This window comes from Crotalus tigris, unplaced genomic scaffold, assembly GCF_016545835.1.
Source record: "Crotalus tigris isolate CLP2741 ecotype Arizona unplaced genomic scaffold, ASM1654583v1 scf7180000017833.3397121, whole genome shotgun sequence".
Lineage (NCBI taxonomy): Eukaryota > Metazoa > Chordata > Lepidosauria > Squamata > Viperidae > Crotalus > Crotalus tigris.
In genome coordinates, this window is record NW_024096661.1 from 2,862,869 (window position 1) to 2,888,525 (window position 25,657).

The following is a 25,657-nucleotide window of genomic DNA, read 5'->3' on the forward strand; positions in this document are numbered from 1 at the left end:
CTGAAGTATCTTAAACTTTTAAAAACACTGCAGTAAAACAGATATAAAGACTTCTGGAAAAGAGCTAACTTAAGTATATGGAACAACTTTCAAATATGAATGGAAATAATAAAATTAAAGCAACTTATTCATCTCAAGTGACAAATAAAAATGTCAGTGTTATTGTCACAAAAGCTAATACATGACAAGAGACTGAAATAAAGACATGTTTGAACTACTGGAAATTTTCATTTTATTTTACTCTATGTAAAAGAGACCATTGTGGAAACTGTCTAGCCATAACAAAATGTTTTTAGCCCTGGATAAATTTGGTATGCAGGGAGAAAGTTAAGGGCCTACTTTAATCTCTCCCTTTGAAAACTACAGGATATGAAGAGCTTTAACTGGGAGGGATCCTGCTCATGGATTATATATTGTGTACACTATTTCCTTGAGTAAGCTTCCACTGGAAATAAAAGCCACTGATAACTCCTACAACCACAGTTCAGAAGTATAAAATGATGTTCAGAAAGGAGAGGATACAGTACTTGGGAGGATAAATAAAAATTAACTTTGAATGGCAAATTATTTCAAAACAATCAGTAATGTCTATTAGCAATGTTCCAACTTGAGGCTTCCAGATGTGCTGGATTTCAACTCCCAGTTGAGGGCTCTATTGGACAGTGCTATATTAGCAAGTATGGTCCACAATAGGAATGAGTATTTTTCTTCAAGTTGAGGGCTGAAATGTGTTCCCCAAATTAATGGAGGAACCATAGGAAACAATGGGGCTGATTTTTTTAGTTCATTTTTTGTATTTGAGGGGTTCAAAGGGTAGGAATGATAGTGGAAAGATTTCTACAGGTCAAGGATTCCTTTCTATCCTTTCAAAAGCCTGAAATATTGTCTAAAATTCTGGCATCAATTTCAGACGTTTTACCTCCAAATTACAAATATATTATCTCAGGCCTCTGAAGGATGGAAAATAAAACAAATTGCCTTCTATTTACTTTTCACTCTTAGTTTTGAGCAAACAAAAACAACATCACCAAAAATGATAATTTTTTCCACTGTGTTCACTTGGGGTGCTAGAGCTCAAAGCAGACTGCTAAATCCATCATCATCATCATCATCATCATCAAGTGAAGTGTGTAGTGGGGTGCCCCAGGGCTCTGTTCTGGGCCCAGTGCTCTTCAACATCTTCATCAACGATTTGGATGAGGGGATAGATGGGAACTCATCAAATTTGCAGACGACACCAAGCTGGCAGGAATAGCCAACACTCCAGAGGACAGGCTTAAGATACAGAAGGACTTGGACAGACTTGAACACTGGGCACTATCTAACAAAATAAAATTCAATGGTGAAAAAAGCAAGGTTCTACATTTAGACAAGAAAAACAAAATGCACAGATATAGTATAGGGGGTACCTTGCTCAATAGTAGTAACTGTGAGAGGGACCTCGGAGTCCTAGTGGACAATCACTTAAATATGAGCCAGCAGTGTGCTGCAGCTGCCAAAAGGGCCAACACAGTGCTAGGCTGCATTAACAGAGGGATAGAATCAAGATCATGTGAAATGTTAATATCACTTTACAATGCTTTGGTAAGGCCACACTTGGAATACTGCATCCAGTTTTGGTCACTGCGATGTAAAAAAGATGTTGAGACTCTAGAAAGAGTACAGAGAAGAGCAACAAAGATGATTAGGGGACTGGAGACTAAACATATAAGGAACAGCTGCTGGAATTGGGTATCTCTTGTTTAATGAAGGATGAGGGGGGACATGATAGCAGTGTTCCAATATCTCAGGGGCTGCCACAAAGAAGAGAGAGTCAAGCTATTTTCCAAAGCACCTGAAGGCAGGACAAGAAGCAACAGGTGGAAACTAATCAAGGAGAGAAGTGACCTAGAACTAAGGAGAAACTTCCTGACAGTTAGAACAATTAACCAGTGGAACAACCTGCCTCCAGAAGCGGTGACTGCTCCAACACTGGAAGTTTTTAAGAAGAGACTGGACAGCCATTTGTCCAAAATGTTATAGGGTTTCCTGCCTGAGCAGGGGGTTGGACTAGATGATCTCCAAGGTCCCTTCCAACTTTACTATTATTATTATTATTTTGGATCATCGCACAGTCAGCCAGATGTTCAGACTGGATTTGGCATTTTGTCTACCTATCGAGTCCTTATCATCATTATCATCATCATCATCATCATCATCATCATCATCATCATCATCATCCATCCATTGCAGGATGAAGGCCTCTTCTGCAATATGGTCCTGAGTTTTCTTTTGCCAATTGGGCCTGAAATATGTGCTGATGTCATCAATCCATCTTGTTTTAGGTCTGTTTTGTGGATGCTTGGAATGATGATGAGTGGAATCCATTCTATGACTACTTTGGTCCACTTGACATCAGTTCTTCTTCCTATGTGACCAACCCATTTCCATGATTCATGGATTATTCACCCAATAAAGATTATTGGCTAAATTAAGCAGTTTGTATGATTTGGTATGAAGTAAAGACCTAGTTTTTTTTAAGGAAGCAGTATATAAAATAATAAAATAGAAAATAGCTTACAAACCAGTGAAGTATGAAATATAAAAATAATATAGGCATTTTTTATAAAATACCTATCTGGGGGATTTCCAGACATGCAATTGAGGGAACCTCTAAGGGGACAAATTTTGATAAAATCTCGTACAAAGAATTGTTAATTTGTTCTGGTTCGAATTGGCATTTGAAATCCCTAGATGTATTAAGGCAGCAAAATATTCTACAGTCATGGTTTCAATATTTACAAATAATGGATAGATGGACTGTAGACAAGAAAGAGGGAATAACACTAGAAGATAGACAATTGGTTATTCAGATTAAAAACCAAGGTCCGGCTCATATAAAAAGAATATACAATGTTTTATTAGAGTTAGATTCGGAAACAGAATTGGTTAAAGACTGTATGATTAAATGGGCTCAGAATATACAGGAGCCGATCTCATTGGATTTATGGGAGACAATTTGGATAAGAAATGTTAAATTTACACAAGCTCAAAATTTGAGAGAAAATTTTTATAAAATGTTTTATAGATGGCATTTAGATCCTAAAAAATTATCTTGTATGTATTCCAACATACAGCCCAAATGTTGGAGATGTGGCAATAATGATGCGACATACTTTCATATTTGGTGGAATTGTAAAAAAGTAAAGGCTTTTTGGATTATGATTTGGTGGAACATTCAAAAGATTTTTAGAAAAAAGATAAAGTTTACTCCTCAACTATTTTTACTTGGTATTTTTGTTGACTTAAATGAAAAAGAAACTACTTTGATGTTGAATTTATTAACTGCAGCAAGGTTACTAGTAGGTTTATATTGGAAGAAAGATTCCTTGCCTACTTTAGAAGAATGGATATTTAAAGTATCTAGTTTTGCAGAAAAGGTAAAAATTTCTGCTTATTTAAAGGATCATACACAAGAAAGATATATTACTCTATGGGGAAGGTGGATAGATTATATTCAGAAAAAGTATGGAATTAAAAAGTTTCATTTATTTTATGAATGAATATCAAATATTATAGAGAATTGTTTTATAGGTTATGGAGTTAAAGGTTAATTATGATATATATTTTTTCTCTCTTTTTTTTCTTTTTTCTTAATTATTATAATTTTCTTTTTTTTTAACCCTGTATTCTGCTCTGGGAAGTGAAGGGAGGGGGGTTGGGGGTGGGAGGGAGGGTAAGGGGGGGGGTTTCTCTATTTTAAAATTTTATTGTATTTTTATAAATGATTGTATGTTTTAAAAAATAAAAAAATTTCAATAAAAAAAATAATATAGGCATTTTTGTTTCCATCTAATATCATTCTAGCTCTTGTCTAAAAGGAGAGTTTGATTCAGACTCAGTTTGAATTTTGGAAATTGGTTGCTTTTGAATTTTAGACCAGATCAGAATTGATAGATTTCTCTTAGGCCCTAAACTAGAAATTAGCTTTGGAAAGCTGAAGTGTTGCCATTTCATTGACTAGCATGAACATCTATAAATAGCTGAGACAGAGTAAACCTTTCTGAGAGGATGAAACTGTAGGAAAAGGGGGTCAAACTTGATCGCATCACGGGACATATTGTGACATATCGTGACATTTTCTGCTTTTGTGGAGCCAGGGTGGGTATGGCTTGTGTGTGAGGCATCCGGTCTGTGGGCCGCCAGTGTGACATCCTGCTGCTGGAGATGACCTAGCTGAGCCCAAGGGAGGGGTCAAGTTCATCATCAGTCTTGAATCCCTTCACACCCACAAGTCCAGCCCACCTTGAATTCCTATGACTTTTATCTACCACCAATTTGCTTGGACCGTTAGTAGTTCAGATTCTTATAGAACTTAAGCTTGAAATAAAGCTTTATACTTATTTGAACTGATTTGGCACTTGACAGAAACTTCTCCAATGTCCCCAGAGCTAGAAATGCGGAGTTTTGGAGACAGATTGCAATTTATTTATTTTTAAAGAAAAAAAAAGTTACTAATTATTTCGGGACAATGGATATCATTTGTTGACATTCTTTTGTTGCACAAACCTTACCAGGCTTCACCAGGGTTTGTGTGTATGTGTGGGCTCATGGGCAGGTGTGCCCGGGGACCTTTGACAAAATGGTTGGAGGGGTAATAAAAAAAGGTTTTAAAGCCTTAACTCCCCCAATTCTTTGCAACATAATGTCTATGGAAAATGTATAGATTTTATGCACTATAATTACTATACTAATACTATAACTTGATGTGTAATCTGTCAGATTTGAACTACTAAGTGGCAGCAAAGAGTTAATTGTGTGTCTTTGCTGCCACCTTATGGCCATCTGGATTATTGCAAACCAAATCTGATAGCCCTATTATCATCAAGAGAAAAAGGGCAGGGATTTGAAGTTAGGCTCCTTTTTCTAAAAAAAGAAGTGGGTATGTTGTTGGGTTTGGACAGAGCTGGATGGCAGTTATCTCAAAGACAAAATATTGCAATAGTTCCCGGATGAGCAGTGATGAGAAGGAAGACTTCTGTCAATTTCTTTCCTTTTCCTTCCCTCTTTCCCTTAGTACTATAGAAGAGCCTAGAAGCAATGCAATGGCTTTCTGTATCCATGTGGACCTTATTATAGTTGAAATTACATACTTTTAGAGGAAAAAGGTGTGCCAGTTCAAATGTTTTCTTAGCACTGTGCAGTGGTCTGAGTCAAATAAAAATAGAGTTTATTTTGTATTTCAAGAGAATAAATCAAGAGAATATACAGTGAAAAATATAAATCAGAGCAGACAGATATTGCAAGTTATATATGGCATACCACAAACAACTACAACAGACTCAGAGGGCAATACCTGATGATGTATATACTTGAAATCCATTGATTCCTATAAATAAAAGTTTCACTTTTTAAAATTATCCTAAATGATTTTTCTTAAAACAAAAGTAGAATAGACAAGCAAGTTGAAGTGGAAAATATCAGTTTATTAGACTCTACCAACCTAATTACTAACCATACATAGACTATTTCACCCTATTTTTCCATAGAATTTAATTTAGCCCTTGGCAAATGTTTTGAGCTAGTCATTGGCAATGATAAATAGTTCCTCATTGCTCAGCAGAGCTCCACTTCTACAGCAAGGCCCCATGATGTATCACAAAATTCTATGTCTGGGCCTTGAATGATCTGCCATCAGGGAAACATGGTGCTTTTTATATTAATTGTTTAGCTCAGGCAATTCAGCCAGTTAGATTTTATCCCATATGAGGAAATAACTTTTTACTTGATGGAAAACACAAAGCTCAACTCTGCTGTCCAGATTGCAAAGATATGACAGATAAAAAATAATGAAATTTGTAAAGCACTCAAGGAACAAGGCATCTTCTTCCATCTCCAAATGTAATATTCATGCAGCCAACAGATGTGATACATGTAGTCACAGCGTGGATGAATTTGCTTTGTTACTCCCCAGTAATGAGCAATTACTTTGGCAAACACACAGTGCTTGTTGACAGGAACTGTATCTGAATGCTTAACTAAATCAAAATACATACTCGAACATCCTTTGAAAGGCTTCTCCTCAGCTTTAAGGTTTGAGGAAAAAGGAAAAGTCAGAAGGAAAGAAAATTGCCATTTCAGAAGGCAATAAATCTTCTTTGAGAACACTGGGAATTCTCTTTTACCCTCAACACATTCTGTGCAAGAAAGAAATGTACAGATGGCACTGAAGAGGATAGTATTGATTCAGACAATCAATTTGGCCTCTCACAACATGTCCCAACTTTCATCATCATTTTACAATGAGAAAGTAGCTACAGTTACATTGCAACAATGAAGAAGTCCTGTTAAGAAACTTAGCCTGAACCCTTTATCCTGACCATCGCCTGCCACTGAACAAATTTATTATAATAGACCTTTTAAACCAGAGGTGTCAAACTCGTAATGTCACGTGATGTGTCGCGATGTATCGTGACTTTTTCCCCATTGCAGGCAATGGGGTGGGTGCGGTTTCGGCACGATGCATCCGGTCTGCGGGCCGGCAGTTTGACACCCCTGTTTTAAACTGAAAAGATGTAAACTTTCTGAACCAGGAAGCCATGGCAGTATTAATTCACACCCTTATCACCACATGGTTGGACTAATACAACATGCTACATGTGAGTATGCCTTTAAAGGTGAGCTAGAAGCAACCAGGCCTTTGGGGGGGCGTGTCATTTTATTGTCTGTCAATTGCAGGGTGACAACTATTTTTTGGTTACTTAACTGGTTCTCCAGAAGCTTCTGGACAATTTGAAGCTGCTGGTTGTTAACAAAAACCCTAAAGAAAACAGTGACAGATTATGTAAAACTGAGGTCCCCAACCCCCGGGCCACAGAGTGGTACTGGTCCAGGGCCTGTTAGGAACCAGGCTGTGTGAACCAAGTGTCATTGTGTATGCACAGGAACTAGGTTGCATGCAAAACTATCCCCCCCCCAGTCTGTGGAAAAATTGTCTTTCATGAAATCGATATCTGGTATCAGAAAGATTAGGGATTGCTGACGTAAAGGATTGCTTCATCCAGGAAAATGCTGATCTGCCTGTGAGAACTTTCAAGAGAGTCTGCTGAAGGTTTCTCCTTGGAAGGTACAAAGACCTTTTTATAGCAATCCCCATATTATGGAACATACTACCCTAGAGAGTAGCCACTGCCTCATTCATATCTGGTATTCAGGAAGAGGGTTAAAACTTTCCTTTCTGAACAAACTTTCGAGAAATTTTGGGATGCCCCCATTACATTGTAGACTGCCCAGAAACTCTGGATTAGGCACTATGAAAATCAACACAATATATATATAATACACATGAACTAATTTTTTATTTCAAAAATAAAAGTTTACTGATGTGACCTATCCACTGAATTTTAGCCAGACCACATTCACTACTGAGGGAACATGATTCCCCCACCCCTAGCTGCAGTAGCTATCATGGCTATCATTAAAGCAATTTGCACCTTTTGTCTTGACTGCAGAGATTTATTGGGCAAATTTGAAATATAAACAATCACAATACAAATTTTAAAAAATCTTGGCTAATAAAACTACCAGCAATATAATATTATGTATAGTAACAATGCCAAAATTTATCTGTGGGAAACCAACATTCTTAACTGTTGCTTATGGAATTTAATAGCAGACTATTCTGAAAATGGTATTTGGGAGAAGCATGGCCAAAGTAGGTTACTGAACATTTCCGCACTAGCAATTTATAGCATCCCTCAGCCTTTGCGGTATAAAACCTGTCTTCATTAGTGATATATCTCCACAGCGCAAAACCTGTCTTCATTAGTGATATATCTCCACAGCGCGAACTGGATGATGCTATAAATTACCAGTGAGAAAATGTTCACTGATTGCAACAGCAGAAGGAAAAACCTTAACCATAACAGAGAAAATAGTTGCAATTCCAATTGCAGCTATTTTTCCAAGGAAACCTCTGGCTTTAAAGATTAATAATTTTCTCAGTTCTGAAAAATATTTCTAGAATCTCCAGCCCAATTCAAATGGGCATTTAAAATCACATTCTTGTTTGGGATATGAATCTGATATTATTTGCCTAGGGTACCTTCACGTCTTGCCTGTGTTGACCTAGCCATGTTGATATGGCATCACATTCAACTTTTCAGATTAGTGTACAACACATTGGGGACTTTACTGTGAACAGAATCTTCAAGAACTGAAGTCAAGATTCCTACATGGGCAAGAACCTGTAGACATTCTGCAGGTTTTCTTTCTAGAGATAGATTTTTAATTTCCAGGCTGTCTTTTCTTAATTCGCAAATAGCAGAAGCATAGATAGATTGACAATTGAGCTCCTGTGATAAAATAGGTTGCCCGTAGTCAGTCCACCAATTCTAAGAAAATCTCCAGTGGGCAAAGGCAACAGTCACAAAGAATCATTATACCAAAAGAAACCAACATGCAATCTGAGTTGAAAACACGAGGGTAACTCATCCCATAAACAACAAATGTGAATTCCAAGAAATAACTGCTTTCAAACAGAGAGACTGCTGCTTGTGGTTGTAGCTAGATACCATACCTCATACTTCTGCAACTGATACCTTTTAAGTCTGATCTGGCTACAAGGCCAGCCAGGGGTATTGAGTTAAATTAATTCATCTGGGACTTTCCAAACCTGATTTGCCTGCCAAGATATTCAACATCCTGATGCCTTCTGTGGATTTTTGTGTCTATGTTCCCTTATTTGGACACTCAGTTGTTGTTTTTTCTATTGACCCTAATGCCATTCAGTTGGGCTGGGTGTCTCTTGGCACCACTGAAGGATAAATACAGTGTACAAGATCCATATATTATAGGGATTTTTTGTTTCAGGTGTGTCAAACTGCTGGCCCGCGGGCTGATTTCATCATACCGAAGCTACGCCCACCCCATTGCCGGCAATGCAAAAAGAGTCGCAATATGTCGCAACATATCACATGATGTGGCGAGTTTAACACCCGTGCTCTAAGTAAATGATGATTCCTAATAACTGCCTGCACTAGTCCCTGAAGTTTTCTTAACAAGATTTTGGAAAATGTTTGCTGGTTTATTCAATTATTATCTAAAACAAATGACTCTGGAGTATTTAATGTTGTACTATATTGTAACTTTTCAATTGCTTTATCATTGTTTTATGATTGTTCAACCCCAGAGTTATATATATAGGGCTGAGAGAGACAGAGAGTGGCTCAAGGTGACCTAGCTGGCTTTGTGCCCCAGGTGGGACTAGAGCTCATAATCACCCAATTTCTAGTCTGGTGAATTACCCCAGACTGGCTCGCTAATCCTTAAAGCCTATGTCTATTGAATTGTGTATATGAGGCATGCAAATGTCTCTAGTTCTGGCACTATTGTATCCACTCTCTGTTTATCACATTTTAACCTTTCATACTTTTATCATTTCCATTTAGCCACACATTGAAGCTCAGTTTCTTTGCATTGTAACTTTTTTTTAACATTGCATTCTCTAAGACTCATAATATGTATTCTTAGCTTGTCTGATCCTTTCCCCATTAACAGTGAAATGTTTAAGAATAGGTGGATCAACAGCAGTACATTTATCTTGAGGATTGTATGATAATGTTGGCATCAGTATTAATTAACTTATGTGAAGAAACATAATTGCATTCATAACCCTTGAAAAAACTCTCCACAGAGCAGAAAGCTATGTCAAATATGTTTGGCATATGGAAAGATAACTTAAAATTTTCGCAAGAATTTTGTTCCAGCAAGGATTCTACAAAAATGTTTGAGATTACATTACTAATAAGAATTCTATTGCTTTTATAACAATAGGGTATCAGGTTATATTTCTGGAAATTTATGTTACAAATCACTGTTTCTTGATTTCCTCTAACATCAGAGGTATAAATATATCATTTTTATTTTGTGTGTGTGTTTTAGTTTGGTTTTGTTTTTGTTTGATTATTACAAATGGATATTTTCTGTATGTCTAGTGTTGAAAACAATTAGTCATTGCAATTACCTTTTCACAGGTTTTCCATTACACCTATAACTTTGAGACCTTGACATGCTAAATGCATTGCTAAGAAAGCCATTGTAAATATAATGCCCTATTAGAACACTGTTTTAATTAACTAATAGGAGGGAAGATATTGGCAACCTATTTTAAAGCCATCCAGGCCCCTATTTGAAAGTTGAATTATGTCAGTTATGAATGGGATGATACAAGTCTCTTTTTGGGAGACTTGGTAAGTCTCAATTCAGTGCACAAATAGTCCAACTTCATACTTCAGTGAAGAACATTCCAATTTTAGAAAAATAAACTGATTTTTTTTCATAATCAAAACATTGGGGAGGAAGATATCTAAGATGAATGCATGGAGTCTTCTAGAATTTGAAAGGAGCAGTAAAAGTCACCTTACTTTGGATAATTATTTTTTTTCTCTCTTCATTTTTAAAAAGCCCCTTTAGATCATTTCACTTGCAGCAATCTGCTGTAATTCTCCTTAGTTTAACCAAATAATCTGATCTTTCTAGTAAAAAAAGTAAAACTGAAGGAAAGTATGCTGATGGTTTTTAAACTGACATGAAAATTGTAATGTTTTTTTTTATTTTATTTTTTAGTACTGCCTTGGGAAAACTATATTCTGAAATGAATGCTAAAATGGATTTTAAAAAATCATACCAAAAATATCTCACTGGATTTTGAATAATTCTGTTTCCTCCCATTCCTTTCCCTCCCAAAGTATTTAAATTCATTAGCAAGAATTAACAGCATTGTGCCAAATAAACCAATGTGATTAATGCTTAGGTGGTTTCAGTATAGATCCATGCTTTTATAGTATTTTTATATGCACAGTTTTCCTAGCACGGCAAGCAATTCTGAACTGTTATATCTAAACAGATCTGAAAGGACATTGATTGTGTAGCCTTTCTAGTCATTTTATAACTGAAATGTGTGGCATTTATGTGGAGTGAAAGCCACCAAGCTGCTGAACTGCCAAACACCGGTTAATGTCTCTAGCAATCTAATTAGCATTCTCTCCATGGGCACAATTTATGCCACAGCTCTGAGACCAATTCCCCATTAACAGACACTCTGTTACTAAGAGGGTGAAAAAAGACATCTATAATTAAAAGTGGAGAGCTTTGGGAAGGCCTGAGTCATAACATTCTCTCTCACTCATTTCATAGATAATTTACTTGCTCTCAAAAGAAGAGAAAGCTGTGATTTTTCTTGGTACCCAAATGTTCTCATTATGATGGAATTAGCCCAGAAAAGGCTAGGAGAATAAACAGCAAAAATAAAACTTTAAAAAGCTTAACTGACACTAATCTATCTATCTATCTATCTATCTATCTATCTATCTATCTATCTATCTATCTATCTATCTATCTATCTTTGTCTGTCTGATTAACAACACCACTTTTTGCAAATGTCACCACAAACGTGACCATATAACCCTATTTCTTTGATTATTTACCATGTTACACTTGCACAATATAATACTGTATATTCATGATTCAAGTCATAAAGCTTTTAACATACAGCAATTTCAGTGAAGCATGAATGTATGTATATTATATTACATTTCAAATATGATCTTTATTGGCAAAAAGTTGCCCTAGTCACTCCCTAGTCAGCTAATTGCTCTTTTATGCACTGCAACAGACTCCACCATTCCTGGGCCTTCTAGCTATAATGGATATCAGCTCACAGAATCTTCAGATAAATGGCCAATTGCTATATTAGCTGGGTATCATAGCAGTTGTAGTCAGTGGTGGGATTTAAATATGTGAACAACCGCTTCTCTGTGTGGATGCCACTTCTGGAAGTCCATTCTGGGACTGGGCAACAAAAAATTAGCTACCAGTTCTACCAAACTGGTGCAAACTGGCTGAATCCCACCATTGGTTGTAGTCTAACACAACAAGAAAGCTTATGAATGAATGATGCATTACAGCATTCACAGGAAGAACAAACTATAAATTACCAGATAGACAAAATGCATCATGGTATTCTTTCCCAGGCCCCAGAGATAACTTCTATTGTATACCTTGGTAACAAAATTATAATTTTAAAATTATAATTTTATAAATTTTAAAACATTATTTAGCAATAAAACATTCATTGGTGGGAGGGGGAGGACAATGATTAACTATGATAACTGAGAAACTAGGGAGTTAATTTTCTTTATTTAAAAAATCAGCAAAATAAAACTATGTATAATTATCCCATAAAATGTCATCCAGTAAAACAACATCTATCTCTAAGGTGTCAATCAATAGTTTCAACATGCAGCTGATAAATAGGAAGAAGGCCTACAGGATATGGCAGTTTTTATGTTCGCAGGGTTGAGGCATTAAGTGGAGACACATTGTGTAAGCAATAAGCCTTTCTTTATTGTTCTCATCCACAACCAACAACTGCAAAACGGCTCACACGCCTTTTATAGTGTCTTATCCCTGAACAACGTCAACCAATGATTGCATGCACGCAAAGCTGGAGACAGCCAGTCTGGTCCCGGGCAGTTTTTGGTCTACCCAGGACCCTTTGCAACATTTCTGAGACTGCCAAATACTTCATCTTACATTTATAATTTTTAACAAAAAAATACAACAAAATAATAATATACTTTACAGAGTGTTTGTTCTGCATTTGTTTAAGGACTAGTAAGGTTCCCTTGACATGACAGAAACCTCACATAGTCCCCAAGATATTTGGGTGGGCCCTTGGCCTACTGTGACCTTCTGATGGCCAGTGAATGTGCCTGGCCTGCCAGCTCGCCTGCCAGGCTAGGCAGACCAGGACTTTGATGCCCCAAAGACCCAGGTGACCCATCCAGTTGCTGACTGGCTGGATCCTCTGAATCCAAGCCAGGGTTCCTTGGGGGGGGTGGAATTCCTCAAGTCCAGTGGTGGGGTGGAATTCTCCAAATCCACAATGGACTCCTCTTGGGAGCACTATCCCTCGAGCCCAAGACCAGCAGCTGGAGTAGCCTGAGTGGCTGATGTGCCCCAGTACCCCAATGGCCCGTGTGCGTGCCAGAGATGCCAGAGTCAGGAGCTGCCTCCATGGCAAACCCCCTTTCTGGAGACTTCCTGTTCAGAGAACTTGCTGAAGCCTGGTATGACCCCCATTCTGGAGCAATAGCTGAATCCTGTGAATGTCCCTGTTCTCCCACGGGAACATGTACATGTGAAAACCCGCTGGAGCTGAAAGACTGTGGTCCAGAATAAAGGTTATGGTCCTCCTCCCCCCTGAGAGCAGAGCCAGGAGCAAAAATGTTGCTGGGCAGCCTCCAGCGCAGTTGGTCTATGTGTCATTGGATGACACACCCATCGTCCAAGGCCACTTCATATGACAGTGGCCCAGAGACCTTGCATACTACTGCTGTGACCCAGAGATGTCCCAGACCGTAGTTCCTTGCCCAGACCAGATCACCCACCTGTAGTCTCCTAGGTGCCCGTGGTTGTGACACCTTTGAAGCCACCCGGTCTGGGTGCAACCTGTCCAGTTTAGTAATGAGGCGGTGACCCCACTGGAGTTCTGCTGGGCTCTTTCCTGTGGCTGTGCAAGGTGTGGTGCAATGTGCAAGAATGAACTCAGCTAACCTGTGATGCCAGCTGCCATAAGTGAGTCTTTTGAGAGCATCTTTGGTAGTGCACACCATCCTCTCAGCCTGGCCATTGGAAGATGGGTGGAAGGGAGCAGAAGTCACGTGCTGGATCAAGTTGGCCTGAAGAAAAGCCTGTAACTCAAAAGAGGTAAATTGGGGGCCGTTATCTGAGATCAGGACATCTGGAAATCCATGAGAAGCAAAGATTCCTCTCAACAACTGGATGGTCTTAGCAGTAGTAGTGAAGGAAACAGGTACAACCTCTAGCCACTTGGAATGGCTGTCAATGAGGAGAAGGAAGAATTGCCCCTGAAAGGGCCCAGCGTAATCTATATGTACCCTTGACCAAGGGGCTTGTGTTTCCTCCAACCTGTGTACAGAGGTCTGAGGCATTTCAGGCCTTGACTGTTGGCACACTTGACATCCGTGCACCTGGGTCTCAATGGCTTTATCGAGCCCAGGCCACCAGAGATGGCTGTGTGCAAGCGCTTTCATCCGGACTATACCTAGATGTCCCTCATGCAGAGAGATCAAGATTCTAGACCTCAATGAGGTTGGGATAACTACTCTACTACACCCATAACAGGCACCCTTTGAATGTGGAAAGCTCGTGCTTCCTTTGCCAGAAGCTTTGAAACTCAGTATCTGGACACATGTCAGGCCATTCTGACAACACCCATGTCAGCACCCGTGTAAGCATGTGATCAGTGGCAGTTTCTGCAGCCATGTCCCTAGCATTGAGGGGAGATTCAGGTAGCTCTTGAATGGAAAGAATGTTAATAGCCAGAGCAGGATCTGCATCTATCTGTGTTAGAGGTAATCTGCTGAGGCCATCTGCATGGCCCATTTCTTTTCCAAGTTTGTGAATCAGTGTGTAGTCGTATGCTGACAGGAAAATTGACCATCTCAGCATTCTGGGAGATATTATGTGAGGGGTTTGCTGGTTTGTTGTAAACAAACCCAGCAGAGACTTATGGTCTGTATAGACCGTGAAGTGGTGGCCATATAAGAAATCATGAAATTTCTTTATGCCAGCCATTATGGCCAAGGCTTCTCTGTCAATCTGAGTGTAATTACGCTCTGCAGATGACAGAGTCCTTGAATAATAGACCACAGGGACTTGTGTCCCTTCAGCCTTCAGGTGATTGAGTACTGCTCCCACCCCATAAGGGGATGCATCACATATGATGCACACTGGCAATTGCTCATTGAAATGTGCTAAGACCGCATTTGAAGAGAGCAAGGCTTTAACCTCACTGAAACTCCTTTCATGGACCTTAGTCCACTGCCATGGAGCCTGTTTATCTAAGAGCCAGTGTAATGGCTCAGCCACTGCAGCCTTGTGGGGAAGGAATGTGTGATAGAAATTTAAGAGTCCCAGGAAAGCCTGAAGCTCGCTTTTGGACTTGGGACTTGGGGCATGCTGAATTGCTTGAAGCTTGGATTCAGCAGGATGGATGCCTTGAGCATCAATTCTGAAGCCTAAGAATTCAGTGAAAGTGACTCCAATTTTGCATTTATCTTGCTTCAGTTTCAGACCCGCTTGGAGGAAATGAAGCAAGACAGCCCTTAATCGTTCAGCTAAGTTTAGAGATAACTCCCCAGCAATGAGGACATCATTGAAGTAGGGACACATCCCTGGAATACCATGGAGTATGTGCCGCTTTAAGGCAGTCTTCCCTTATCTGATTGACCCTAAAATAATTCTCCACCCGCGCCATGTATGAGTTCCAGCGCTCCGGGTGGGATACATCAAAATCATATAATCAGCCAATCTTAGACATCTTAAGCCTTACAGTCTTGTTAATGCCTTCGCTGCAAGCCTTGTCTTGGGGGAAGGGGTCCGTTTGCTGAGCTCACCTCCAGCGATGCTGTACTGGCAGGCTGAGTCGCTATGCTGGAGGCCGACTTCCCAAGCTTCAGGACCTTCTGTGAGTCCTAGATCTTCCTCTTGCCTGAAGTGATCCCACCTTCGTCGCCAGTTTTATGTTCACATGGTTGAGGCATTAAGAGGAGACACATTGTGTAAGCAACAAATTTTTCTTTATTGTTCTCATTCACATCCAACAACTGCAAAATGGCTTGCAGGCCTTTTATAGTGTCCTATCCCCGGACAACGTCAACCAATGATTGCAGAGGCTGTTTCCCGCTTGCGCATGAGCACAAGGCTGGAGACAGCCAGTCTGGTCCTGGGCAGCTTTTGGTCTACCCGGGACCATTTGCAACATTTCTGAGCCTGCTGAATACTTCAGCAGGCTGAGGACATAACAGCAGTGATGGCGAACCTTTTAGAGACCGAGTGTCCAAACCGCAACCCAAAACCCACTTATTTATTGCAAAGTGCCAGGGCCGCATAAGCATTGTGGTGCCCTTGGGGGGGGGCAGGGAGGCACCTCTGAGTGCCACCTCTGGCACGCAAAAACTGGGGGCACAAAAATGGGCCACTGTGCTGCAAGGCGCAAAAATGCCCACTGCCGCACCGCAGGGTACAGATACAAGGTGCTACATCACATAAGAATGGGGCAGGGCTAGTGAATATCACACAGGCATTAGCCCCACCCCATTTGCAGCGCATGCATACTCACAGCCCCATGTATGCATGCACGCATGTAAAATGCTTCCTCCTCCCTTTTCTTCCAGTCCACCAATCAACAATGGTTGGTGACCTCTGCTCTACCACCTCTACTCGAGCTTGCTGCTTTGCCTCCTTTGTGCTGGTCAGGGCTCCTGCTCTGGGTGGCAGGAGCAGCCTGATGGACCTGCTGCTGGCAGCGGTGGCACATGCTCCAACAGAGAGGGCTCTGAGTGCCGCCTCTGGCATGCGTTCCATAGGTTCGCCACCACTGGGATATAGTTTACCATAGTAAGGAAGATAACCATGAGGATCAACTTTCATATTAGTTATTCCTCCAATTTGTGTATCGATGTATTATAGGAGAGAACAGATTAAGACAGTAGTAGCATTCTAGATCTTACCTAATTATCTTGAGAGTCAGTTTGGTATAGTGTTGAAGATGCTGGTCTAGAAACCAGGAGATTGTGAGTTATAGTCCCTCCTTAGGCATAAAAGCTGGCTAGGTGACTTTGGGCCAGTCACTCTCTCACTCAGCTTAATGTATCTCACAGGATTGTTGTTGTGGGGGAAAAGAGGAAGAGGAGCAAATATTACGTTCATTTGCCACCTTAAGTTACATATAAAAAATAAACATGGGATAAAAATCTAATAAATAAAATATTCTAAATCTACGTCCAATAAAGTAATAAATATGGGATAAAAATCTAATAAATAAAATATTCTAAATCTATGTCCAGTTGCAAGTGTTACTGGTTTATATTTCAGCAAAAACTAGAATATCCTAGATTGTCTATTCCTTGAACAGAGCTTCTTATACATGCATGTTGTTTTAGAAACCACAGACCATCTTGAGGCAAATTGCACAATTCTATAATATGGTGCCTCTTTTGGAGGGATAAAAAAGTCCGGGTCTTATTTTCAGGAAAACACAGTAGGTATGGTTTTCAGTTATGTCTTATTGTTTCACCATAAAATTCTAGATTTACTTGTCTCAACCAAGTTCCACTGAACTGAAGAGCTTATCTGTATTGTCCAATTGTTCTCTCTAGTTTTGCCCTCCAGAAATTGGCAGGTAACCATTTCTGGAGGGCAAAACCATGTGTGAGCTTTTCTCTACTTGCAAAGATACTTCTTCCTGTTAATGTTGCACATGTTAATGTAAAGTACTTCTGCCTGTTTGGGGTATAAAATTTCGTAAATGCTTACTATGAACTCTAAAAGGTTTGACACCTCCTTTTCTCAGCAGAACTGGAATAGAGGTACCTTGTGAAATAGTCAGCTTTGCTGGAGTGGCTACTGTATGGTGTTGCCTAGCTTAGCAATATGTATCCTTGATAGTTTCTTTAAAATGTTGAAAAGGCAATTTATTGAGTCCTAATGAAACATCTGATCACGTCCTATATTACAGATGATGTCTGGCATGAATCTATATTAATCTTCCTTATTTTTTCTTTCATATTAAAACAGAATCATCAAATATTTCATCCAAAAATAGGAGCAATCATTACCTAGCAATTTTGTTTCCCCACTACCTTCACATGGTAGTAATTGAAAAACATCTCATAAATGACTTCTTTGGAATCAATTCCCTTCTTTCTATTACACTCAGATAGGCTGAATTCTTTTTAAAAAATGAAATCACATGTACATCAAGTAAAAATGCATATTCTCTATATTTATTTGTGTCTGCAATCTTCGAAGGCAGAATTAGTTCCCATCAGATGTTGCTCATGCAGTTCTGCTAGAAGCATTTGTGACAGTCTTAGACACATTATTGGGTAACTTATTAAAGTCAGAAGCAAAGTCAGAGTTACAGCAATTTGCTTTCTTTGCTGACATTGGAAGGCAGGATTATCTATTTGGTTCACTGCAGAAGTCCAAATATTGATAATGTAACTGATAATAGTAGTTTCCTGTTATTGCCCAGTAAATGTTTTGGGAAATAAAACTGCTTCCCACAGAATGCCAAGCAGGAATTTCCAACTGCTTCACCATTTTTGCTGATCTGCCAGGAAATAAACTTCTTTTTTTCACCTGCATTTTCTGCACCACATGAGAAAAATACATCTTCCTTCCCCCATCCTTACCACTTTCTATAGAGGGACAATCGAGAGCCTCTTGTCATACGGCATTATAATCTGGTTTGGAAGCATCACTGCTTCAGACAGGAAGCCGGTGCAGAGAGTGGTGAGGATGGCAGAAAAGATGATTGGCAGTTCACTCCCTTCTAACCAGGAAATAGCATATAAGCGTTGCTTGAGCAGGGTCCGCAGTATTGTCTGGGATGCTACACATCCTCTTCACGACCTGTTTTCCTTGTTACTTTCTGGGAGGAGGCTTCGTGGTATCCTAACATCCAGATTCAGTCACAGTTTATTCCATACAGTATCAACTTTGTGAACTCTCAAGCTTCTTCTTTCCGCTATGTATTCAAGATGGAGGTTAATCAATATTTATATGTATTTATATGTAAGGGTGTAGGTATATACATATGTATGTATATAGCATGTCTATATGTGTGTTATGTATGTGTACACTTTTGAGAGCAGGCAACAGAATTTCATTTTTAATGTGTGCCAGTATGCCCACAGTAAAAATGACAATAAAGGTTATCTTATCTTCTGTAAAATTTTGCTTACCAAATATTGGTTATCAGTATTTTCATATTTATGTATAGAAAGAAATTAGAATGAACAATATTACCTTTTATGCCTTTTGGCATACCAAAATAATATTTAGATTAATAATTTTACCTATGTGTCTTTATTGTGCCTTCCTGCATTCTCCTATAATGTTTTATTTCAGAACTGTTAGAAGCACTAGGCAAATAAAGAGAATATGAGGCAGTAAAAATACTTCTAGTTCATACGATTTTTCTGTTGCACTTATTTCATCTTTTATATATCAGTGTCATCTTTCTTTAACCAATAGGCTGTCATAATAAGAATCTGAAATTTCTCAGTTGATCTGCTCCAACATAATGCTATTTGCAAATTCAAGACATGTTATTTCCATTTTCTGTTATTAACATAAAGCAAATTGCAATGGGATTTATCTCTAAGTCTAAGTGAATACACTGAGCTAGCACTTCCCCCTCCCCTCCCGAACCTTTCTGAGCTTTCTGGAAAACTCAGAACAGTGGTATTTCCTAGCATTTTCACCAGATTTGAGGTCTGTTCTTCCTGCCTGAGGGAGCATTTCCCCTCCCATCATGGAAAAGAGGGGAAATCTCTCAGCACACTGGGAGAATGGACCTCAAACCCAAATGCCTCAGATGTTCCCAGAGCCAGTGACCTTAGGGCTGGAACTGTCTCAGGCTTCCAGATGGCACATTTGCATTGCAGAGTTTCCCTGCCAAACCACCCTCACATTCTGATGCCTTCCCTCCCCCCTCCCATTATTGTGGTCAGATGGTGAGCAGGCTGTTTAGCAAGTCAACCATGACAGTCCCTTCCACTTGCAACCTTTCCTGTGGGCTTCCCCATTGACTTTCTGGGGAAGCTGGCAGACATGATTGCAAATGGCAATCATATGATTTCAGGGCACTTGGCAACCAGTTGTAAATGTGAACAGGTTGCCAAATGCCTGAAATGTAATCATGTGACTCAGTAATGGTGGTGTGACATTGTATGGCAGATGGATGTACTTAACAGGTCATAAAGTACCCATTCCAAGGCTATTGTGACTGCTTAAATAAGCAATTATAAATCAAGGACTACCTGTAAACCTACAAATAAATTAATAGAACAGCCCTTCATATTATCACATGTGTACATACTACCACATATTTCATCATTTTTTCCTTTCTACACTATTCATCCCCTTCTGCTGCAAAAAACAGAACAGCCGTGCACTGTAATTTCAGAGAAGATTGTAGATATCCATATATCTCTGTGGGGTTTCCACTATGTTGATTTTTTTTTATTATTCCCCATTTCACCCTGTGAAATTCTTCAGTGAAAAGGTTTAGCTGAATAATTCAAGAATTCAGATAATAAAAAAAAGAGTGGATGTGGAGTGGATATGTTTGGGAGTAATAAATCAACATACTAAAAAGTTCTCTAGATGTTTGTTTTAATGATTAAAATGGATGCTTGGTCTTTACTCTTTCTAAAAGGAATGAAGAAAATAAACCATAGCAGTACCACAGGTTGGGGAAAAAAGAGGTGTAACCTCTGTCACAGTAACAATAGCTTAATTTAAAATATGAGAACCATATATCATAGGGGTGACAAGAAAACAGAATTTGTGCAGGGGAAAAGGAATGAATCTGATATCCAGCAGAGAGGTCAGGCAAAGATATCTGAAATGATGGAATCTGAAGAATATATACTGACACTTTTCAGTATATGAAAAGACTGAGGGTGTTACCCCCTCCCAAGTGATGCTTAAATGGAGCTGGATGGGGAGATGCTAAATGAAACACCCATGGTCTTTCCAGCTGAACTAGTCTGAAAGCAAATATGATGGATGGATGGATGGATGGATGTGTGTGTGTGTGTGTGTGTGTGTACATGCGCATGCACACACCAAGATAAAATAAAATTTTCTTGTGAAAGAAAAGCACACAGGAGATATTATAAGCTACAAGCACAACATTATTAATAAGGATAGATTTTTTATAAAGAAATATTGGGGACTGTGATATTTCTTTGGCCACAAAACTTCAGAGACAGCTTTCTAAAAGGTACCAATAAATTGTTCATTGTTTATAGAATCTTAATATTTCTCCAAATTAATGTAAGTTTTAGAAACAGCTCAAGCATATAAGGATACATTGAAATTTGGGATGTGTTTGAGTGTTCCTTTAGAAAGCTATTTTTTAAATTACAAAGTAATTATTTTCACATCAAAAAGCCAAAGAGAGATCAATGGCAAGATAGATAGATAGATAGATAGATAGATAGATAGATAGACAGACAGACATTGATAGATAAGATAAGATAAGATAAGATAAGATAACCTTTATTGTCATTTTTATACTGTGGGCACAATGGCACACATCAAAAATGAAATTTAGTTGCCTGCTCTCAAAGTGAAACACATACATGACACACACCTAAACATACTATGAACAACATATGTATAGACCCACATCCATACATATACGTAGCAAATAAATATTAAATATTGATATAAATGATAGATATAAATAGATAAATGATAGATAGGTGATAGATAGATAGATAGATAGATATAGATAAATGATAGATAGATAGATAGATAGATAGATAGATAGATAGATAGATAGATAGATAGATAGATAGATACTTGCCTGGGGTCTCCATTCTCGTTTTTATCATTCCAGTATTCATATGTAAACAAAAATCCTTTAAGAATTTTATGTAATTGGGAAATTATATTTGATGTTTCTTTAAATCTGAATTTTCTCCCAGATTTGTGTTACTATCAGTTTACTCCCTAATGTGATTTTCCATTACACACACGTGGACACATATCCTTATGTTTTTCAGGTATTACACAGACGGGTTTTGTTTGTTTTTGAAAATCTACTCCAGAGTGCCAATGTAATTAGCTGAAATCCTGTTGAAGAATGTTTCAAAATATGGGAGGATTATTGGTTCTGATTAAAATTAAAATAATTATATTCTGGGGAATTCTGCTCATTTTTATATGTTCTAATGTTTAATATCGTGAAGCTTTTTTTTTTTTGCTGCCTAGCTTGTTTGATTGCTTATATTTAGCTGTCTGCTTATCTATTGTCCTCCTGTAAAATAGATACATAGGCAAATAAACCACAGCAATAGAAAGGCTGTATTTACCTATTTTAAACCCTTGACATTTTCAAAGTAATGTTAAAATAACAATTTAATTATTATTTGTAAAGAAAGTAAATACTATTTTCTAACTAGAAAGTGGAAAGTAATGAATCTGAACAAGACATCTTAACCATCACAAATGATTCAGTGTGATTTACAAGATTTTTCACCTCTCTGCTTAAATATGGGCACCAGAAGACAAAGCTGAGGTTTTGTAATTGTAATTCTACTTGATAATAAGTGTCATGCAGGCAGAATGTATTGACCTCCGGTCATCTGCTCTACCGGGCTTATGGGCCAGGGTGTTGTTACTGCTTGACCTTCAACTTCCAGTAATCTCTTTAAGAAAGCTTTTCTTAATTTTGTAAATGGGGGTCTGCTAGCAAAATATTTTTCCCAATGGATCCCTTCTTTTTTCATACATGCAGCATTGCTTCAATTATTAGAGGGAGAGTCAGAAGAATTGGTGCAGTTAGCTTATTGATTTAAGAAGCAAAATTAAGCAAAATTAAAGGCCATGATTTACAATTTTCATAGAATCATAGAACTCAAAGAGGTCATTGGGTCAACAAATTAAATCTCTTTCTCAATGTAGAAATCTAGGTTAAAGCATTCCTGCCAGACAGGTATCTAGTCTCTATTTGAACATGTACCACATTCAATTGCTCTTACAAGTCAGAAGTTTCTTCTAACATTCAACTGGAATCTGATTTCCTGTAACTTAAATCCATTATTTTGCCTTCTGAATTCTGGAATGAATGACCTTTTCTGTGATATTGTCTCAGGTACTTGACAGCCGCTACTACAATCTCCCCCCAATCATTTTTTTTTCTAAAGGCTAAACATATAGTATCCAGCCTCTTCAGTCTCCTTGTAAGTCTTACTTCCTAGCTCCCAAAGTATCTTCATTGCCTTTCTCTTCAACTTTTTAAGTTTTTTTCCCCAGTCCTTCTTAAGATGTGTACTTAAAACTGCACATAGTACTTGAGGTAGAATCTGAGCAAAGGACAATATTATGCAGTAATTATTTCTCATTAGTTTGAAATTTATCTTCCTGCAGCTTATACTGTCGTTTTTCTTTGCAGCTGTACCACACTGCTGACACCAAAAGGAGGACAAAAAAGCAATCTGCTGTGCATATCTTAATTGATAAATAAGTCTGGATATTTAAAAATAATTGTAATTCAATAATATCTATATTTACTATATTAACTATAATTGTAATAGAAAGATGATATGTCTCAGTATATACCAAGAAAGACTATGAAAAGATAATCTATGTGCTTATCAGTTTTTAGTCTAAGGTTCAGTACTCAGACACAACTTCAAGGCCTTTGACCTCTCTTCTTGGTACTAGCAACTTACCTAGTAGAAGATGACTTTAAATAGTGACTTGATTTGCCAGATTTGATTTAATCTGTCAGATCATGGGCTTCAGATTTCTAGTCCGAACATATGTGGTTAAAAATGTGGGAAATTAAATGAGTGCATTTAGCTTTGTTTAGGAAACATATCAGATGGCAAAACAATCCAAGGAAATTGTTGTATATTTTTTATTGCTAGGCCAGGGAGGTATGATGGGTCAAGATGATGAGCTTGTCAACTGGAAAGCTGACAGCCTAGGTTTAGAACAGAATGCCACATGACAGAGTGAGCTCCCATCACTTGCCCCAGCTCCTGACAACCTAGCAGTTCAAAAGCGTGTAAATGCAAGTAGATAAATAGGCACCACTTCGATAGGAAGATAACAGCATTCCTTGAGCCTCGGCATATAGTCATGCTGGCCATATATCCATGGAAGCATCTTCGGACAACACTGGCTCCTTCGGCTAAGAAACGGAGATGAGCATTGTCCCTAGAGTTGGAAACAACAGGATAGGGGAAACCTTTTCTAATAAAATGTCAGGGTATCTCTGATGAGATGCTTTGAGAGAGAACCTCTGCCTATATTACATATGGCCTCTCAAAGCAGCTCTTGTTCCAGACCGCTGCACCTGTCCAATCTCATGACCTAGAACAGGGATAGGCAACCTTGACTTTTTTATGACTCATGGACTTCAACCCCCAGAATTCTGGAATTCTGGGAGTTGAAGTCCATGAGTCATAAAAGAGCCAAGGTTGCCTACCCCTGACCTAGAAGAAGCAGTCACAGTACACCAGCCCCTTAAGCAGGTGGGATGCCTTTTTTAAAAACAATGTTCTGATTTGTCACTAAACAGGCAGATTTAAAAAAAACTCTTTCATCTGGGCACATTTGCTTTCAGATACTGTGGTTAAAGAAAATAAGTCCCATTTTGATTTGACCTCACCTGTTGACATAGAGGGGTAGCTCTTCTCAATACCCATTTAACTGAGACAAAAAGTCACATCTGGCTATAAGATAGTGAGGGAAAAAGTCAACACTGGGGAAGGCTCTGCTATGGGCTAGCATGCAGGAGTCAATAATCCTTGGTTTCTCCAGAGTTACTTTGGTACTGACTTCACTAGGAGCTTAGAACGTATAACATAGACTAATATGGTTAGAAGGATCTTTGGAGGTCTTCGAGCCCAATGTCTTGCTCATGCAGGAGACCCTACACCATTCCAGACAAACAACTGTCCAATCCCTTTCTGAAAATCTTCACTGATGGAGCATCCACAACGTCTATAGGCAAGCTGTTCCACTGATTAATTGTTCTCAGGGTCAGGAAATTTCTCCTTAGTTCTATCTTGAATCTCTTTTTAATGATCTTTCAGCAGTTATTTCTTGTCTTGCTTAAGACTGTCAACATTCTCTTTTCCCCTCTTCTGCCTTTTACTGAGAAAGAAAAACCTGTTTTGGCAAGACTCAACAAACACAGAATTTTCTCATGGAAAGCTACCTGGGCCTCAGATTCAAATGCCAAGAACAGAAACTTCTATCTACAGTACTACCAGGAATAAAGAGCTTACTGCAGATAATAAAGCTGAATTTAAAGCAGTCTCTGCCAGCCTGCAAGACTGAGAATTGGAAAACAGGATTATTCCATGAACAAAACTAAAGACTAGCTGCCTTTAATTTCCTCCTCTCCCTATAGTATATCCATACCAGCTCATTGTTATTAAGAATTTTGTAACATTAAGAATTGATGTCTGAGCTTTTCTTCTCTTCTTCCCATCTGTTTCCTTTTATGTCATCTTCTGTATTGTAAGAATATTGGCCAGGATTATAATGATTGATGTATAAACTCCCCAGGAGCTTTTTCAGTCAAAGAGGAGGTAAAAACATTTTATAATCATTTTTGTTAATAAATAAATGAAAGCTGTGCAGAAGTATGTGAGAAGAAGACAGTGGTACTCCTGAGTAACTTTTACCCTATAATAATATCTAACACTATTTGCTTGACTCAATACAGATTCATTATAATTATACAATATTATTGAATTCTAAGCAGAAATAACTGTACTGTGCATGAAAAGAGATAAAGAGTCTTGAAGGTTTTAAGCCTATTATGAAGGAAAGAGAGAGAAAAAGATTATGTAATAAAATACAGGAGAAAATGGGCAGAGTGAACAGTTTGTTTCTTTCTGGTACAGATGCGTACCAAGTAAAAATTGTCACCCATCATATTTATGGCATTCATTAAGTGATTTGGGGCAAAAGAATTCTGCCAAGAAGGACAAAATAAAATAAAATAAAATAAACATCTTGGCAAGATTAGCAGAGTAAACATAACACTGTC

The 25,657-nt window shown here is 38.4% G+C and overlaps 1 protein-coding gene across 7 annotated transcripts in view; it reads right to left on the bottom strand.

Moving 5' to 3' along the window:
- Positions 1-25,657, bottom strand: part of LOC120307900 (keratin, type I cytoskeletal 9-like) — a 96,850-nt gene that overhangs the window by 17,599 nt on the left and 53,594 nt on the right. The window lies entirely within an intron of this gene.